The sequence below is a fragment of the Carettochelys insculpta genome, chromosome 13, assembly GCF_033958435.1.
Source record: "Carettochelys insculpta isolate YL-2023 chromosome 13, ASM3395843v1, whole genome shotgun sequence".
Lineage (NCBI taxonomy): Eukaryota > Metazoa > Chordata > Testudines > Carettochelyidae > Carettochelys > Carettochelys insculpta.
In genome coordinates, this window is record NC_134149.1 from 19,288,803 (window position 1) to 19,305,258 (window position 16,456).

At 45.0% G+C, this 16,456-nt stretch overlaps 1 protein-coding gene and 1 long non-coding RNA gene across 4 annotated transcripts in view; one reads left to right on the forward strand and one right to left on the reverse strand.

Moving 5' to 3' along the window:
* The window catches only part of PAK3 (p21 (RAC1) activated kinase 3), a 188,725-nt gene that overhangs the window by 62,929 nt on the left and 109,340 nt on the right, over positions 1-16,456 (forward strand). The window lies entirely within an intron of this gene.
* Positions 624-13,252, reverse strand: LOC142020401 (uncharacterized). Its single transcript, XR_012647383.1, has 2 exons — positions 12,720-13,252; positions 624-869 (listed from the first exon to the last, which is right to left on the reverse strand). It is a non-coding gene; the product is annotated as an uncharacterized LOC142020401 (long non-coding RNA).

The window sequence follows — 16,456 nt, forward strand, 5'->3', positions numbered from 1 at the left end:
GAGAGCCTGCACGCCACGGAGGGGAGGGGCTGCTGGAGCAAGGACATCCCCTAAACAGCCTGCAGGAGGCTGGGGCAGCCCCCAGAACCTCACCCCACCCAAACTTCCTGCAGGCCATGACGGGTGGGGGGTCTGCCACCAGAGCACTTCCCCCCACAACAGCCTGGAGGCTGGGGAGAGCAAGAAGGTTGCTGGAGGCCAGGGCTAGTCCACAGAGCCCCATTCTCCACCTGACGAGTGCACAGCCCTGGATACCCCTCTCTCAGGAGGAGCCGCTGGCCACAGAGCGTAGTCCCGGCCCCCTTGGGAGGAGCTGCTGGCTGGAGAGCACTGCCTTGGCCCTCTCCGAGGAGCCACCACCAGAGCACTGCCACGGGCAGCACCAATTACACCCCCCCACACAGTTTCCAGCCCCCGCCCTAAGTCCCCTGCACTAACTTCTGCACCTACCACCTGCCTTGACTTCTGCACCTCCACCCTGTGCCTGGAAGCCCCCCGCTATGAGTGCCCCTCACATCTCCTTACCCTCTGCCCAAAGTCACCCACCTCCTGCCCCTGCACCTCTGGACCCTCACTCCAGCCTTCCTTCTTCTTCATTTTTGAAAAATACCGACATTGAAAAAAGCAGGTACATTTTTACTATATTTTCAAAAGTGATATCAAAGACCGAAGCAATGGTTATGTCTGCTGATATGAGACGTAGCAGTTAGCAATGTTCACATTTAAATGATCGTCAGTTAACACCTCATTGAGATGAATGTAGTAGTTCGCTTCTTTCAGAGTTACAGTTCCCAGCTCTCTGCAGACTGAGACAGGCATCCGTGCATCCAGCTGGGGGGGGGGTTCTTCGTAACCATGACAGCTATGGACTGACATAAAGAAATAAAAGTAAGCTGAGATTCTGGAGAAGAGAATGGCACTTCCAGGGAGGTGCCAGCATGGCATATGAGTGAACCAACTGGTTACAAGGCCTGACACTAGACTGCATAGTTTCAATGATTATGTTATTCCACTAGCAGAAGCAATACTGGAGTTCTCATGTATTTCAGATGTTTCCTTAAAGCTCATCCTCACAAATATGCCTATTAAACCAGTTTATTTTATTAACTGTTTCTTGGGACAGATAATGGATGGACATGACTACTCTTGATTTGTCTTTGGTTGATATGAACTGATGTGGTATGAAATTGGAAAAGGGCATAAGTTTTATTTTTACCATAGTGGTTTATTTTCTATATAAAGGGGTCAAGTTCTCATCACACAGCTGGTTGCTCCCATGGGGTTGGTTATTAAATCCATTCAACAGAAGTCAGTGGAGGACATCCACATTGATACTAGAGTGTGCTGTGAGAAAGAAATACCCATTTATATGTATGTACTGAATAGGTAAGCTTCCGGCACATGACACACAAGGAGCTATTCAAATAATACTGGTGGCCCGTCACATATCAGTAGTTTATAAAATGCTGATTCAGGCCATGAAGGCCAGAGGTCATTTCCTCCTGTGTTACCCTAAACCTTTTGTATGTGTAACCTCATGTCTTTTTGGTAAGTGGATCCAAAGCTACTGTGTGTCAACTGACATTTGAGAGCGCTGCTTGCAAGAAAATCATTCTGCGCATCAGCAGATGAAAGACAAGTCTCTAGTACCCTAGAGGGAGAGGATAGCTTTCGTCCCAGAGCTATCAGTGTAGGTGAGGAGAGAAGGGTTTTACTTAGGTCAGTTCATCTGTTGACTTCCTAAGTCTGGTGGCCAGGTTTATTAGTGTCTTCCACACAGAACTGTTCACCCAAATAGCACTTAGCTACCCAGGGAAATTGACCAGAATAATGATTCCAGAATAGTTCACCTTTGCACTCTTAATTCTGGAATTCAAATGACTTTTACGCTGGAGTAATTATTTTTGAATCAAATCACTTTTGTTCAGGAAAAGTCTATATAAGAAGTGCTGTTAGCTAAACTCGAGAACTACAGGTTGAACTTCCCTCATCCGCCACCATCTGGACCTGACCAGTGTTGAACGAGAGAATTTGACAGACCACAGGCAGTCAATATTTTCTAGCACATTACCAACATTTCCACTGCTTACTGGGTTCTTAGAAAACATTTAGAGATAAATTATAGCTAAATAACAGCACCAAACACTGAGAGCCAGGACTGGTGGCTGTAAACAAACTTTATGGCACCATGGGAAACTTGGCCACCCCCATGATAAGCAGTTGTCTGGCTAAATAAAATCATGCTGGATTATGGAATTTGCCAAACGAGAGAGGTTAGAGTTCAGCCTGTACTTTGCAATAGTTTGCCAATCAATTTCCTCCAAGTACACAAGTCTTGTCTAAACAAAAAGCAGTCAAGTAGCACTTTAAAGACTAGCAAAATAAATTATTAGGTGATGAGCTTTCGTGGACAGACCCACTTCTTCAGACCACAGCCACACCAGAACAGACTCAATATTTAAGGCACAGGGAACCAAAAACAGTGACCAAGGAGTGCTTGATTACTGTTTTTGGTTCTCTGTGCCTTAAATATTGAGTCTGTTCTGGTCTGGCTCTGGTCTGAAGAAGTGGGTCTGTCCCACGAAAGCTCATCACCTAATAAATTATTTTGCTAGTCTTTAAAGTGCTACTTGACTGCTTTTTGTTTTGATAGTACATAGACTAGCAGAGCTCCCTCTCTGTTACTATTCAAGTCTTGTCTAGTTTCTCTCTCCTGGTTTATCTGCATGAGACTTGGGAAGATCACAGAAATGTAGTTAGTGCCGGGAAAAGGTTCTGGCCTGTAAGCACTGGAAACTGAACGTCATTTTCTGTTTGTTCACGCAACGGATGGAGCCTGGGTAGTTATGACGCAAACTTTTCAAGCTGTGCTTCCCCTCCCCACGCTTGAGTCCTAGCGTGAAGAGAACATTTCTTAGGATGAGGCAGCATGTGCCTCTCCATATCTCACTCTTGGTCCTGATTGCTCAGGCCCCGTTCATGTGGTGAGCTGGTGGCTTTGTGATGTAGAGATTTCCCCACCAGGAACTGGACTGGGACCCAGTAATTTCTCAGGTCAGTGGCTTTTCAAAAGGACGCACATCAGGCATGAACCAGGCACCCAACCTGGCATCTGCAGCTGCGTGGGGCTATGTAGTATGTGTAGGTGTGTGTGAGAGAGAGAAAGAGAGACAGAGAGATATTTTGAGTCAATATTTTAAGATACAATCTGCCAAATAAAGTTTATTATCAAACCAGAAAAATTATTATTTAGGGCGTGTCAAGAGTAGTGGTGAGCCTGAAGTGGTAGTAGTGGTGTTCCTTTTTGCCATTGTCTTATCAGAAGAAGCTTTTTAAAAAATAATCTGTCTCTAACCAGATACTTTGGTGATAATTTAAATAAATGAATCCTCAGTCCAGATGACAGCATCACAGTAGCCTGTCACTCCAAATGCCCGGAAACCATTGCCTATGCTGGTCATTCCAAGAGAGACCAAAGTCAGGATGTGGATGCTGCTCAGTTAATAGCTGAAGCACGCTGGTGGGGTAGGCTATGAAAGTACCTGGCAGTGCTGGTGCCTGGTTTGTAGATGAAAAATGGGTTTGGGCTTCCTGTGCTGTGTGCCCAGGTCCTTCCTCCGGGATTAAATCAACTCATGTTCAGTGCAGGTTGTGAAATGTAGTGAAACCGAGACTGCAGGAAGCTTATATTGCAAATGAGGGGCTGTGCATGCAGAAAGCCTGCAAAAGGGAATGGAGAACATAACTGGGAGCCAGGCCCTCTAGTGGAGGGTAAACAGGGCAGTAGTCCCAGCGACCAGTGATTCAGAAGTCCCTGGAGCTCCTAGCTGCTGCTGCTGCTGCATCAGTGGTGGTGGCCGGAGCCCCGGGCCCTTTACAGTGCTGCTGGAGAGCTGCACAGCGCTGGGGTGTCTCTGAGGGCTGGCTGCCTCAGCCAGACCCATTCGGCCCAAGGCTCTGCCCTTGCAGGAGCACAGAGCTGCCCCCTCAACCTTGCCTAGGGACCTGGCAAATCTGTTGGCCCCACCCCTGCTGCCCCTCCTGCCCTCTCCTATTTCAAGTACTCTCTGAATAGTGCTCAGAATGACTGAATGGGACTCTCTGTTTCTGGAGACGCTAATGGACACTGAGCGATCCGTGCTAAGGGGTGAGCTCTAGCTCCTGATTACGATGGCCTTTACACCTGAAGGGAGGGAAGGGTGGCACTAAACTCTCATCATTCTCCAGAGAAGAGAACACTGTCTAGCCTCATCGGCTACCTGGTAGCTCCCTTCAGCAGCCACAGCTGAGGGATGGGGTTGGTGTCCCCTTTGAGTCAGAGGTGTGGTGTATTCTGCCTGTCAAAGGGTATCATCACAGGGTAGGGTAAGTGAGGCAAAAGGCATGAGCAGAGATCCTCTTTCTCCAGTCAGGGAGGACAAGATGGAAAGTGAACTATTGTTCTGCGGGGAGCTAATTGGCTGCAGTATCATGCAATGGTGTGCATGTAGATGTGCCAAGTCCTTCTGCCGTAATGGGTCTTCATGCATTTTGCTCACAACTGTAATTTACCTAGCTGGGAAATCGATGTGTCCCAGAGCAAACACCATTTGCAGGGTTGCCAGATGATGTGAAAAGTAACAGCCCAAGGGCCTGGGCAGGGATGGTTCTGAGATTATTTTGGCATCACTTGAGCTGTGGGGATAGAAGACTGGAAGGCAGAGGGGAGGCAGCAACGAGCAGAACAGCTCTCCAAATGGGAGCGATATCTTTCTCCCCCTTCTCTCTCCCCTGAGAGGAGCGTCTCACCCCGGTGTAACTGGCATATCTTCCTACCTCCAATTTCTATGTCTTAGAGTACTTTGGATTCTCTCTTATGTCCACAGTGTCAGAGCGCTGTCCACCATCCATGAGCATCAGTCTGGACTGGGTGAGTTCACATGGGAGGCAAATTCTAATTACTTTGTAGACTCAACCCCTCAAAACTGCAAGGTTGTCTCTTCAGCCTTAGGTCTGTTGCAAACTCGTGTATGGTTTCACCTGTCTTTTGTGCTCTGTTCTAAACAGAACTCTCCTCAAGTGTCATTTTCTCATCCAGTGTCGTACTCCCCACCTTTCTGTGCTCTGGTTTCATAGTTACCTCCTCTGCCTGAGCTAATGGAAGGCTGTTAAACACAAGTCGTGCTTCAGAATCAGCTAGTGTCCAAAACATTTCTGCCTTCTTCTGACTCCCTGTACAGAACCACCACTTCCAAATGACTCTGGATTCCAGCCCATGAAAATTTATGCCCAAATACATTTGTTAGTCTTTAAGGTGCCAGAGGACTTCTCATTTTTGCTGAAACAAACTAATATGAGTAGCTCTTGGAAAGTAAGCAGGGTCTTGTCTCTCACCTTGCTGGGAGCTGGCTGCGGCCAATTAGCTCCTTTCTCCTCGCTTGAATGGGTGTGCATGGCAGCTAATGAGAATCACGGAGACTATAGGAAACAAGCGTGTTTCTGAAAATGTGTATTAGTGTGACAGCTGGAGAGTGATTGCAAGCTTGTTGCCTTGTGAGAGCTGCCACTGTGATGTACACCACCTACATAAAAGTTAACCTCCCTTGAAACGGAGCAAAAGGTTTAAACTCCTTGTTTTGTATGAGGTCAGTTTGCCTATTTCAAGGGGCACTCTGTCTCCTAGCATAGACCAGAGCAGTACCACAGCAGATCAAAAGATGTGTCTAGATTCAAAGCTTGCCTGCTCCATGGTCAGCGCCACATGCTTGCCTCAGAGGACTTCAGGTCATTCTGTGTGAGGGCAACCTCAGTGAAGTAATTAATTAGGTTCTGGGGCGATTAATTGGGTTTATGTAACTGAGAGCTGAACTTGGCTCAATGCATCTAACATTAGGATATCAAAAGGGGATCTTGTCCTGATCCCAGCTGTTGATCAGATGAAGTCCTAAAGCATGAAAATTAAGACAGGTGTCTAAAACTCCTCACTTTCCTGGCCCAAGTTGATGACAGTCAGTGTATTGGGAAATTGTGCTGCTGTTTTAAATTCTGTATATCACCTCCCCCAATCCCGGCCATTTTTGAAAAACAGGTCTGTTGTTTGGTTGTTGGTTTGGGGGTTTTGCCAATATTTTTACCCTTTATCAGCTATTAGCCTTGCCCATGGTGCATCCATGTGGATGTTAATTTCCCAGTAGTATACATGATAAATCTACACAGCAAGCTTCTTTTCTTTCTTTTAGTGTTTGCAGCTGCACATACATTTAGCAAAACCAGGGCCCTGAGACTTTATTATTTCTTATTATTTCTTAATGAGTTCTTTGTGTGGCTGAACAGAACAGGAAGTAGCCTGCCAGACAGTACTGAAGTAACCTGTGGCATTATAAAACCTGCACACCCTCACATTTTATTTGGTGTCTGCAGCTGGGTAATGCATTAAAACACACACTGGTGTAAAGTTTAAGAGGAAGAAGTGGGTCGCAGTGTGTGTGCCTGCCTGTCTGTGCATGAAATGAAATGTTAATTCACAGAAGCCCTGATCATGCATGGTAGGAGAATGGGGAGATTTCTGAAGAAATTGCCAGTAACATCGAGATGTGCTGAGGGTGTGGGGAAGTGAACCAATCTGGTTTTAAGGTTGTGGTGTTTCCCCTTTTCTGTGAATGTCCTCCCCACCCCACACATTCTCCGTTTATGTTAGTGACTTTCTGCTCAGCCAGTCAAATTCAGAAGTCCTCTTGTCACAGGAAATCTTTTTTTTTTTCCCTTCAGCTCTAGACTGAGCACTGTCCCATAAATTTGGGGTTTCCCTCTTTTTTCTTTTTGTTAGGTTGTAAATAATTAACATCAGAAATGCAGCATCATCAAGTTGCTGTTTTAGAGGCTATTAATTGTGCTACAGACATGAATCCCATGAACTTTAGCCTTTTGCATTACTCCCTAACGAAAGGCCAGGGAATGAATAATGTACCATTTTAAGCTGTGAAAGAGAGAGCGGTGTTGAAGGATTTATTATCCTAAACCAGCATAACCTCATATCAAACATAATTTCATTTCATGCTCAGAAAGAATTACTTCTAAGATGTAGCGGCTGTTGATCCTGCATAAGATTAATTTCCAGCCACCTGCCTGTGTTTCAAAATGTGGGTAGCATTTTTCACTGGAGTACAATGAAAGAGAAAATATAGGTAACTAACCGTGAGGTCAGGTTCGAGAAGCCTTCACAAATTCCAGTTTATTCCAAAGGACATTGATTGGGTAATGACTCAGGGCACGTCTTCACTATGCAGAAGATCGACCCACTGAGGATTGATTTTTTGAGGTTCAATTTTATGTGAAATCGAACTATCTGGGATCAGCAGTCAACCTCTGTACTACTCAATATCATGAGGAGTAAGGGAGGGTGACAGGAGAGTTTCTCCCGTCGACTTCCTTCTGAGAGGATGGCCCGATAAGCTGATTATAGAAAAGTCGAGGGTATCTATAACTGACTTTAATGCCTAGTGGAGACCTGGCCACAGCTGACAAATCTGAGGATAAACTGAGGAAAATAGTAAATAGTGAATGATGAAATAGCAAACAAAAATAAAGAATGGAGGGTAAGCATGTTTCATAGTTTCTGACCTCACCGCACTGTGCACTCGCTCTCCGATTGGATATCTGTGATATCCTTCCCCTATGTAGCAGACTTCAGAAATCTACATACAATGGGCCCCATTAAAAAACATCTATTCAACGTTTCCTTTCAGTTATTTAGGCATCAGTATTATTATTTTGAAAGATTACCATTGAGCTCAGTGGTTTCATTTATCAGGCTAAAAATTGTCACTACTACTTCCCTACAGCCAGTTCTGAAAGTTATTTAGACACTTAAAGATGTAGATAGGCACTCAGTGCATTTTTCAGATGCACCGAAGGCAGCTGAAGTCAGTGGGAGCTAGGCACCTAACTTGCCAAGGTGCTTTTGAAAATCCTGGCAGACACCCACATTCATTCTTTCATTCCTTACATATTTTTGAAAATCTAGACCTGAAATCGAGGCTTCTTTGACATCGATGGAAATTTTGCCTTTGACCTCATGGAGCCAGGGTATTACCCATGATATCAGAGGATGGTTCTACAGGTTGAATATTTCTGGTCTGGCACTCTCTCATCTGGCAACATCTGTAATCCAGAATGATTTTAGTTAGCCAGACAACCACTTGTCATGGGTGCGGCGAGGTTTCCCGCAGTCCCGTGAAATTTGTTTACAGTCACCAGTCCTGGCTCTCAGTGTTCTGTGCTGTTATTTATTTGTAATTTACCCCTAATTGTCGTCTATAAGCCCAGCAAGCCATGGATGTGTAGATAATGCTGCTAGACAATATTGACATCCTGTTACCTGGCAAATTCTCTCTTTTGGCCCTGGTCAGGTTCTGATGGTGCCAGACTTGAGAGGTTCAAACTGTAGTTTCACAGGTTATATTTTCTTCCTTCTTTCCCTTCCACCCTTTCTTATCCAACTATGTATTAGCGTGTGTTGTTGGTTTTGAAGGAGAAGTGAATGTTCAGGAGGCCTTGGACTGAGTGTCTGAAATACCTTCTTAGCGAGAGAGAAGAGAGAGAATCCTGGCTCTGTTGAAGTCAGGGTGTTTTGTGTTGACTTCAGTGGGCTCAGACTTGCATTAACACTTGGGAAACAGGACTGGGAAAAGCTTCCACACCAAATGCCACATTGGGTTTGCTCTGGGGCCAGATGGAAGATGTCGGTTGTTCAAGTGCCTTCCCTTCCTGCTAAATTTGCTGAAGATGAGGAGTTAAAAACAACATGAAATAAGTTGTGTGTGTCCCCTGCTGAGCCCTTTGTATTCATGAAGCAAACCACAACCCCGCTGACTTGGCTAGAGCTAAAGAGTACATTTTAAAACCCCTCTGACCCAGAGACATCATTTAAAAAACCTGTGGTGGCAAGATAAAAGCAGATAATACCGATTCATTGGCTAACAGCCATAGCAGCTTTAATTACAAATAAAAGATTCATAAGACAGAAGTCAGTACTGCTGTGGCCTTTCTTTACCCACTGTAGTGGGGACACTTTCTCTTCTAAGAATGAGACACCTGTTGCAGCAGCAGCACCTGAGAGGCTTATGGGAAGAGGACCTCTTATAAGGAAATCTGCCATTCTTGTGCTGTGTCAATTTCAAGGAATTTATAAGCTGTTCAGTGCAAGCTTCCCAGCTGTTGCAGGGATCCTCTCAAGGGGGGCAGGCCTAGCAGCTGGTTGGTGTACCTTGGTAGTTGTTGCTTTGGCAATTGTCATGGCATAATGATGTTCTCACCTTAAATGACACACTCATGTCTTGTGAGGGTCAGGGAGGGAACCTTTGAAAATCATTCAGTTTAGAAATGATTCTGTTGATATCTCCTGGCGGTAATATTTTAACTCTCGTCTCTTCCTCCAGTTCTGAGGTAGTTGACGTTAAGGGTCTGATCCAAAGCTACCAGCAATTTAGAACATTCTGGTATGTTTCCTCCTGCATCTTTAAGTACCTGCATTATGAGTTGTTATCTCATAATGAGGCTCTCTCTTGATTTCAATAGGCTTCCGATCAGAATCTTTATTCTCTTGGATACCAATGCTATGGTGAGGCCACATCTCTGTTAAAGTCTTTGAGAGTTACTCCAGCTCAGGACCAAAAGTCCAAATTTTCATATGTGACCAATTAGTTTGGGTGCCTCCATTTTAGGCTGCCAGGGCTGGATAACTTGTGGCTGTCAGAAGTGCTGGATCCACACAGCTGCTTTCCACTGGAATTGTGGGTGCTCAGCACCTCTGAAAATCAGACCCAAGTAATCTGATGTTGCTGGATACTCAGCTGTATTGGTCCCTTGAAAACACTGGCTGAAGCATTCAGTAATCACTGATTTGAGCATCCCAGGTAGCTGTGAGATCAGAAGCAGGAGATTATGAATTACTTTTCTGTTGAGGATTTTCCTACCATAGGGCTTTCCAGGTCTGCAATATGTAATCTAAATATGAACCTCAATTAACAAACTACAGCCATGTTTGGACTTGGAGTTTTAAATCTGACTGCAGATGAGAACCTCAGCTCTTGAGCCTGTCTCTGTGCAGTGTTCCTGTGAGGCACATAAGCCGGGATCCATATCCCCAGGTTTTAGAAAGAAAATGCAGAAAAGTATCTCTGAAATTTTTTGATGCTTTTTGAAACCTGTTTAGTTGAAACTTCAGATTGTTTAAAAACAGGGACCATTCTAGCCACCCCTTGCAAAACAGAAAATACTTTGAAAAAATAAAATAAAATAAAATAAAATATTTTTGCGCAAGCATTTGCATGGAAGTTTGAAAATTTCCAGTTTAGCTCTAGCTACTCTCCAGTTGGGGAAACTGAGCCATGGCAGTGAAATCAGTGAACTATGGTGAGGGTCAGGCTCTCTTTCTGAGACATCTTTGCTAGATGATGAGTTCCCAAACACTTCCCTGCTTCCTCTGCTTATCATGAAAAACAGTTAGCCCTTACACAGCCTGCTTCATACGCAGATCTCAAAGTGCTTTACAAAAAAGAATAAATAGGGTCATTTCCATAGATGGGGAAACTCAGGCCCAGAGAAGCTAAGTGACATGCCCAGGTTCACATATTGTGTCAGTGGCAGAGGAAAAAATAAAACGAATTCAGGGAGAAATCCTAATCCCGTTGAAGTCCGTGGGAATTTTGCTATTGTCAACAATGCTGTCAGAGATTCACCCACCAGTCCCATATCCCAATCAGTAGGGGTATAGCTACACTTGAGCTTGCGTAATACCTTTGCTATTTCAACTTGAACTAGAGCACTAATAGCACTGTAGCTAGGGTAGCACAGAGTGACTCAACCTAGCCACTCAAGTACAAACCCATGTGGACCCTTTGGCTATGTACTGAGGAAGCTAGTCTCTGCCACCACCTATGGTGCCCTGGCTTTTGCATCTCTGAGAAACTCCTCATCCTTGATTGTTTCTTTTTGAAACAACAAAGCAGAACATTTTGTTTGTGTGATAAAAACTTGCTGCTGATTTTCGACTGAGTGCGTCTCATGCACTAGCCCAATGCTTTTATGTTTGGGTTGCCAGTTCTGCTGTGCAAAATGTAAATGTAAGCCAAAGCCCTGCTTCTATTGCAATTAAAAACAAAAACCTTTTGGAATGGTAATTGATGCAGTGCAAAATGGAAAGGGGCAAAATTATCTGATGAATGGGTGCACAGGACAAAGAGTAGGGGACTTTCTTGTTCGGTTCCTGGCTCTCCCAGTGAATTGATAGGCAGCATTGAGGCAGTCACTTCTCTCTGCTTCATTTTCTCCAACTGTAAAACTGGGATAATACTACTCACCTACTGCACACATGTTCTGAGGGTTCAGTAAGGCTTATGCAGCATGTAGAACAAGCAATGTGCAGTACAATGGAGAGGGTTTTTTTTTCCCTGAAGGATTGGACTTTGAGACTGGGATTTTCTTATGAATATCCCTAAACGTTGTTCTTTTAGGGGAGGCAGGATTTGAAGATCTAGGGCCCATTACGTGTCTGGCTGTTGTTTTGATAGTTTTTCTCCTGCATCTAAGACCTTACCTTATTGTTTTATACTGCAACCCATCACCCCTGTATGTGAACACAACATTTAGCTGTGCTAGTTATTGGACATAGGTTAAATGCCAGTTGATTATTAACAACAGTTACTGGGATTCAGCAACTGCTTAATGAGATGTAACAACTATATATCAAGATAAATATCTATTAAACACAGTCTCAGTAGTCAGCTGGTGTTTAATTGACATATTAATTTTCTTACTACAACTCAATTAAATCTGCAGTTGAAACACTCAGTGCTGAGTCTGACCAAATTATGATGAGAGGTAAAAACATAAACTAAAATATAATCACGTACACTACAGCTGAGCTTAAGTGAAAACATTTTAAGAATATTCTTCTACCAGTGAAAGAGTAAATTAGTGGTAGGTACTTTTAAAATAGTGTAAGAAAGTTTGCAAAAATAATCATTCTGTCAATTAGCTATGTTAGCCAGGGATTAGTGAATAGTTATTTACAGAGATAATTGCCACAGGCATTCCTTTTTTTGGCAAAATTGTAAAATTTGAATTTTTTATAAATGCACTTGAGAAAGGAGTGTGCTGCAGCAGTGCCTAAGGCTGCCAGATCATATGTAAAATTCATTCTTCTGTTGAAGTTTGTTTTTGGGGGAGTGGCAGTTAACAAAACTCAGTGATGGAATTTCCCCAAGCTGAATTGTGGGATGACACACAAAGGTCTGGTAAAAGCCATGTTATAATATAGATTCAGATCCTGCTCCCATTGCACTTAATGGGAAAGCTCTAATTGACTTTAGTCAGTGAAGGATCAAGCCCATAAGGAAGATGCGGCAAAGGACTGGGTTATATTTAGTAAAGGGGCAAAGAAGGAATAGATTGAATATTTAGTTCCAGGGGGCATATGATGTGAGCCAGGGGGCTTCCCTTGGCTTCTATATATAAATGAAAGTAGGAGAACTGTGCAGAGCAAATCTCTGTTCTACCTGATGGGATCTTTGACACCATGGGATTTCTTCCTCTGGAACTGCCGCTGCTCCCAGTCACTTCACTCAATAACTAGTAGTTAGAGGTTATAAATCCCTGGACTTCACAGAAGTGGGTTAGTATTTTCATATCCTTTCTACAGATGGGGTAAGCTGAGGCAACAGAGAGAGTGAGTGACTTACCCAAGGTTATACAGGAAGTCAGTGGCAGAGCTAGGAGTAGCTTTCAGGTCTCCTGACCCCCAGTCCTGTGCCCTCTACCCTGGGCCATGCTGCGTCACTGTCCACTGTGCAGGATTTAACCACCTGGGTACAGGATCATAGCTTGCTGGAGTCACTTCAGCTCAGTATTTGTGAATTTCTCTTGCTTCTCCTTTGATTGCATTTCCATAGGCACCCAAGGCCATACCTGAGCTTTCCTGACATTCACTGTTGGGAAACGACCGTCCTGGTTTCCATAGCTATGTGTTGTTAGGTGTTCCCTAGCTCAGGAAGCACCCTTGCAAGGCAGGCAAGATACTGATCGCCCTACCTGTGCTGCTCACACGCTGCCCTCGGATACACTCCTGGTCCCTAAGCCTTGCTGATGGAGGGGCTCCTTTTGGTGACAACCTCATTATGTGGTTATCAGGAGCTGACACTATCCAGGTTGTCAGGACAACCAGCCGTGATTCAAAGCTGCTCTGAAAGGTCTGAACCTCAGGCAAAAAACCAGCCCTGAGCTCTCAGCAGATGCTCAACCCATCAGCCAATCGCTGGGGAGCTGGGAAACCATGACATCATAGTCCAACCAGTCCAAAAAATTCAATTCTTAGTTTGCAGTGCTCCTCCTTGTTGCTTTTCCCAGGCCCCAGCTGGGCACAGGAGTGTGGCAAAATCAGCTGCAGTCTTCTCATTTCACTGCAGATTTCAAAACTTCAGGGGTGGGGCTGGGAGTGGCGTTTAATATGTAACCAAAGCCAACAAACAAACAAACAGCATTTTCACTTAACCGATTCAAGATTGGTCAGAGCTATTGTGGAAAGGGGTCAATTGTAATCCATTCAGAAGGCTGGATGCTGCTATAATACTGAGAGCTATGTGCATTCTGTTGCTTATTTTGAGTTGTTGTTTTAACAGGAAGGAGGGGAGCAGAATTACTTAGCATTAATTTCCCCTGAAGTACAAAGTCACTTGCAGCAACCACTAATTCTTGTAGATTATTGGGGTACAGGGGAAAGATAATCTACTGACATCCAATTAGTAGCACTGCTGTATTGCAAAGAGTACGTCAAGTTTGCCAAGGAGGGGTGGGAAATGCTGTGGAACAAGTTCCATAACTAACCGAGAACACATTTGCACCTGGAAGCCAGCGAGGGATTGCTTCATGTCTCTAAGCCTGCGTGTTGGCATACCTGGCCTGCTGTCCCTGGAGCCCTAGATGTGATTAGGTTCAATACATTTTGCTAGGTTTGACCTAAGGCAGCGTTTCTCAAACTGTGTTCTGTGGAACAGCTTCTCCATGAACAACTTGCAGGTGTGGTGCTAGTGTCTGGAAAACTACACTGGTGGTCTGCATTTTCTATTATTAAAACCAGATACGATGTTACATCTTCATTGCTATGATACCTGATTAAATTACTTCGTTTTGTTTTTGCTGCATATGTTGCTGTTTTTGTTTTGTTTTGTTCTGTTCTGTTTTGTTTTGGTTTTGGTCTGATAATTTTTTTAGAGAAAAATTTCATAGATGTTCCACATAAAAAATATTGTTTGGTGTTCTGTGGTCTCAAAAAGTTTAAAACTGACCGACCTAAGGAGCCCCGGTGGTGGTGTTCTGGCCTTTGGTTGCAGAGCTTTCCTGAATTGCTTCTCCTCTGGAGCAGTGTTTCTGAACAAGTGGTCGGTTAACCAGCAGTAGTCCCTGGGATCTCCCTGAGACAGCTTAGGAAGGCAGTGAGCTGGTCCCAGGCATCTGAACGGTGGAGAATTATATATATGGAGATACACATCTCATAGAACAGGACGGAACCTCAGGAGGTCATTGAGTCCAGTCCTCTGCCCTCTTGACAGGACCATGCGCCCTTCTAGACTTCACTCCTTGTACTAATCAGCTTAAGCACTTATACACTTTTAGGAGAAGTTGTTCTCTTTGCCCAAGAAAGATGTCTCCTTGCTGGTGCAGCCATCCTCCTGGCCTTCTGCAAACGCGTGGGGACACCATATTTTGCCACTTATTGGCTGTGTCTACACGTGCCCCAAACTTCGAAATGGCCATGCAAATGGCCATTTCGAAGTTTACTAATGAAGCGCTGAAATGCATATTCAGCGCTTCATTAGCATGCGGGCGGCAGCGGCGCTTCAAAATTGATGAGCCTTGCCGCCGCGCGGCGCGTCCAGACGGGGCTCCTTTTCGAAAGCACGCCACCTACTTCGAAGTCCCCTTATTCCCGTGAGCTCATGGGAATAAGGGGACTTTGAAGAAGGTGGCGTGCTTTCGAAACGGAGCCCCGTCTGGACGCGCCGCGCGGCGGCAAGGCTCATCAATTTTGAAGCGCCGCTGCCGCCCGCATGCTAATGAAGCGCTGAATATGCATTTCAGCGCTTCATTAGTAAACTTCGAAATGGCCATTTGCATGGCCATTTCGAAGTTTGGGGCACGTGTAGACGTAGCCATTGAGACCTCAAGGCTTGCACGCATTCAGGTAAACAGTAGTGAGTGCCACTACCTGATTGTAGTCAGTGCTAAATCCTTTCAGGGTAGACTGAGCATGCAAGAGTTTACTGCCAAGTATTTTTATTACTTATTATTGCTGTATGGTGGTCTGTCTGCTCAGATCTAAAAGGGAGGTTTCAGCTTCTCTGTCGTAACTTTAAATGTCCCCAGCCTATTTCATAGGAATAGGGGCTCACCCTGCTGGTATTTCCCTTTCCCCCACTGGCTATGCACCAGTTGCCTGTCTCCCTCCAGCCCTGTGTGTTTAAGTGGAGTTTTACAGATACAGCTGTCAGGAGGAATTCACTTCTGCCTCAGGGCCACTGGACATTGCCTATGTCTGCACAAAGTGACTAGGAAGCAGCCATGAGTGTCCCCCAAAGAGCCTCCCAGTGTAGAAGGCCTCAGCAAACACTGAGTTGGTTCAGCAAGCTGTACACGTCTGCAAGAGCCCTTGGCACAGGAGATATGTAAGCGGGAGACCAGAGGAGGGGGAACATATGGCCAAGTTATGACCTGGTAGTTCCCAGCTACTGCTATGGCCTACAGGGGCTGTGGCTCAAGGTAGGCCGACTTCTGAAGTTACTCTAAAATGGGCCAGGGCTCAGCATGCCATCCCTCAGCTGGCACAGGCCTGAACTGGGTGGCAAACGTGCTCAAGGAAGGAAGGTGCTGTGTCAAAGTAAACGCTGATCTGTCTTTCAGATAAATGACAATTCAATACACGTGCATGTCATGTACCATTTTAAACTGGTGTTGGTAAACAGTGAAACTGCCAGACAAAAGTAGCATATAGCAGGGAGACGTTCTCGCCTGTGCTCTCTATGTAGGAGGCAGACATCCTGTTGTGGCCCAGTCAAGATTGGGGGCAGATGGGAACAGGTTAAGCAGGATTCTGACGCAGTGTCTATGCCCAAGTCTGTCCAAAGTGCCCCACCAGCCCAGCAAGTCCAACTTGAACTGCAGAATTTCGGTGCCCTGGGGCCTTTGAAATTCCATGGCCATGAAACCAGTCCCTGTCAGGGCCAGCTGTTAGCCTTTGAGAGTCCAAAACAATATTCCTGTCATTGAAGAAAACAGCCTACATAGAACCCTCTCTGGCAGCCCAGCACGTGAGAATCTCAGAATGAGAGGGGAGCCACAGGCACTGTGCTCTTGGGGACACTTCCCCAGTTAGAGGCAGAGCCCCCAAATGCCAGTACAATGCCTTTTTTGCCTTCTTCCTCTT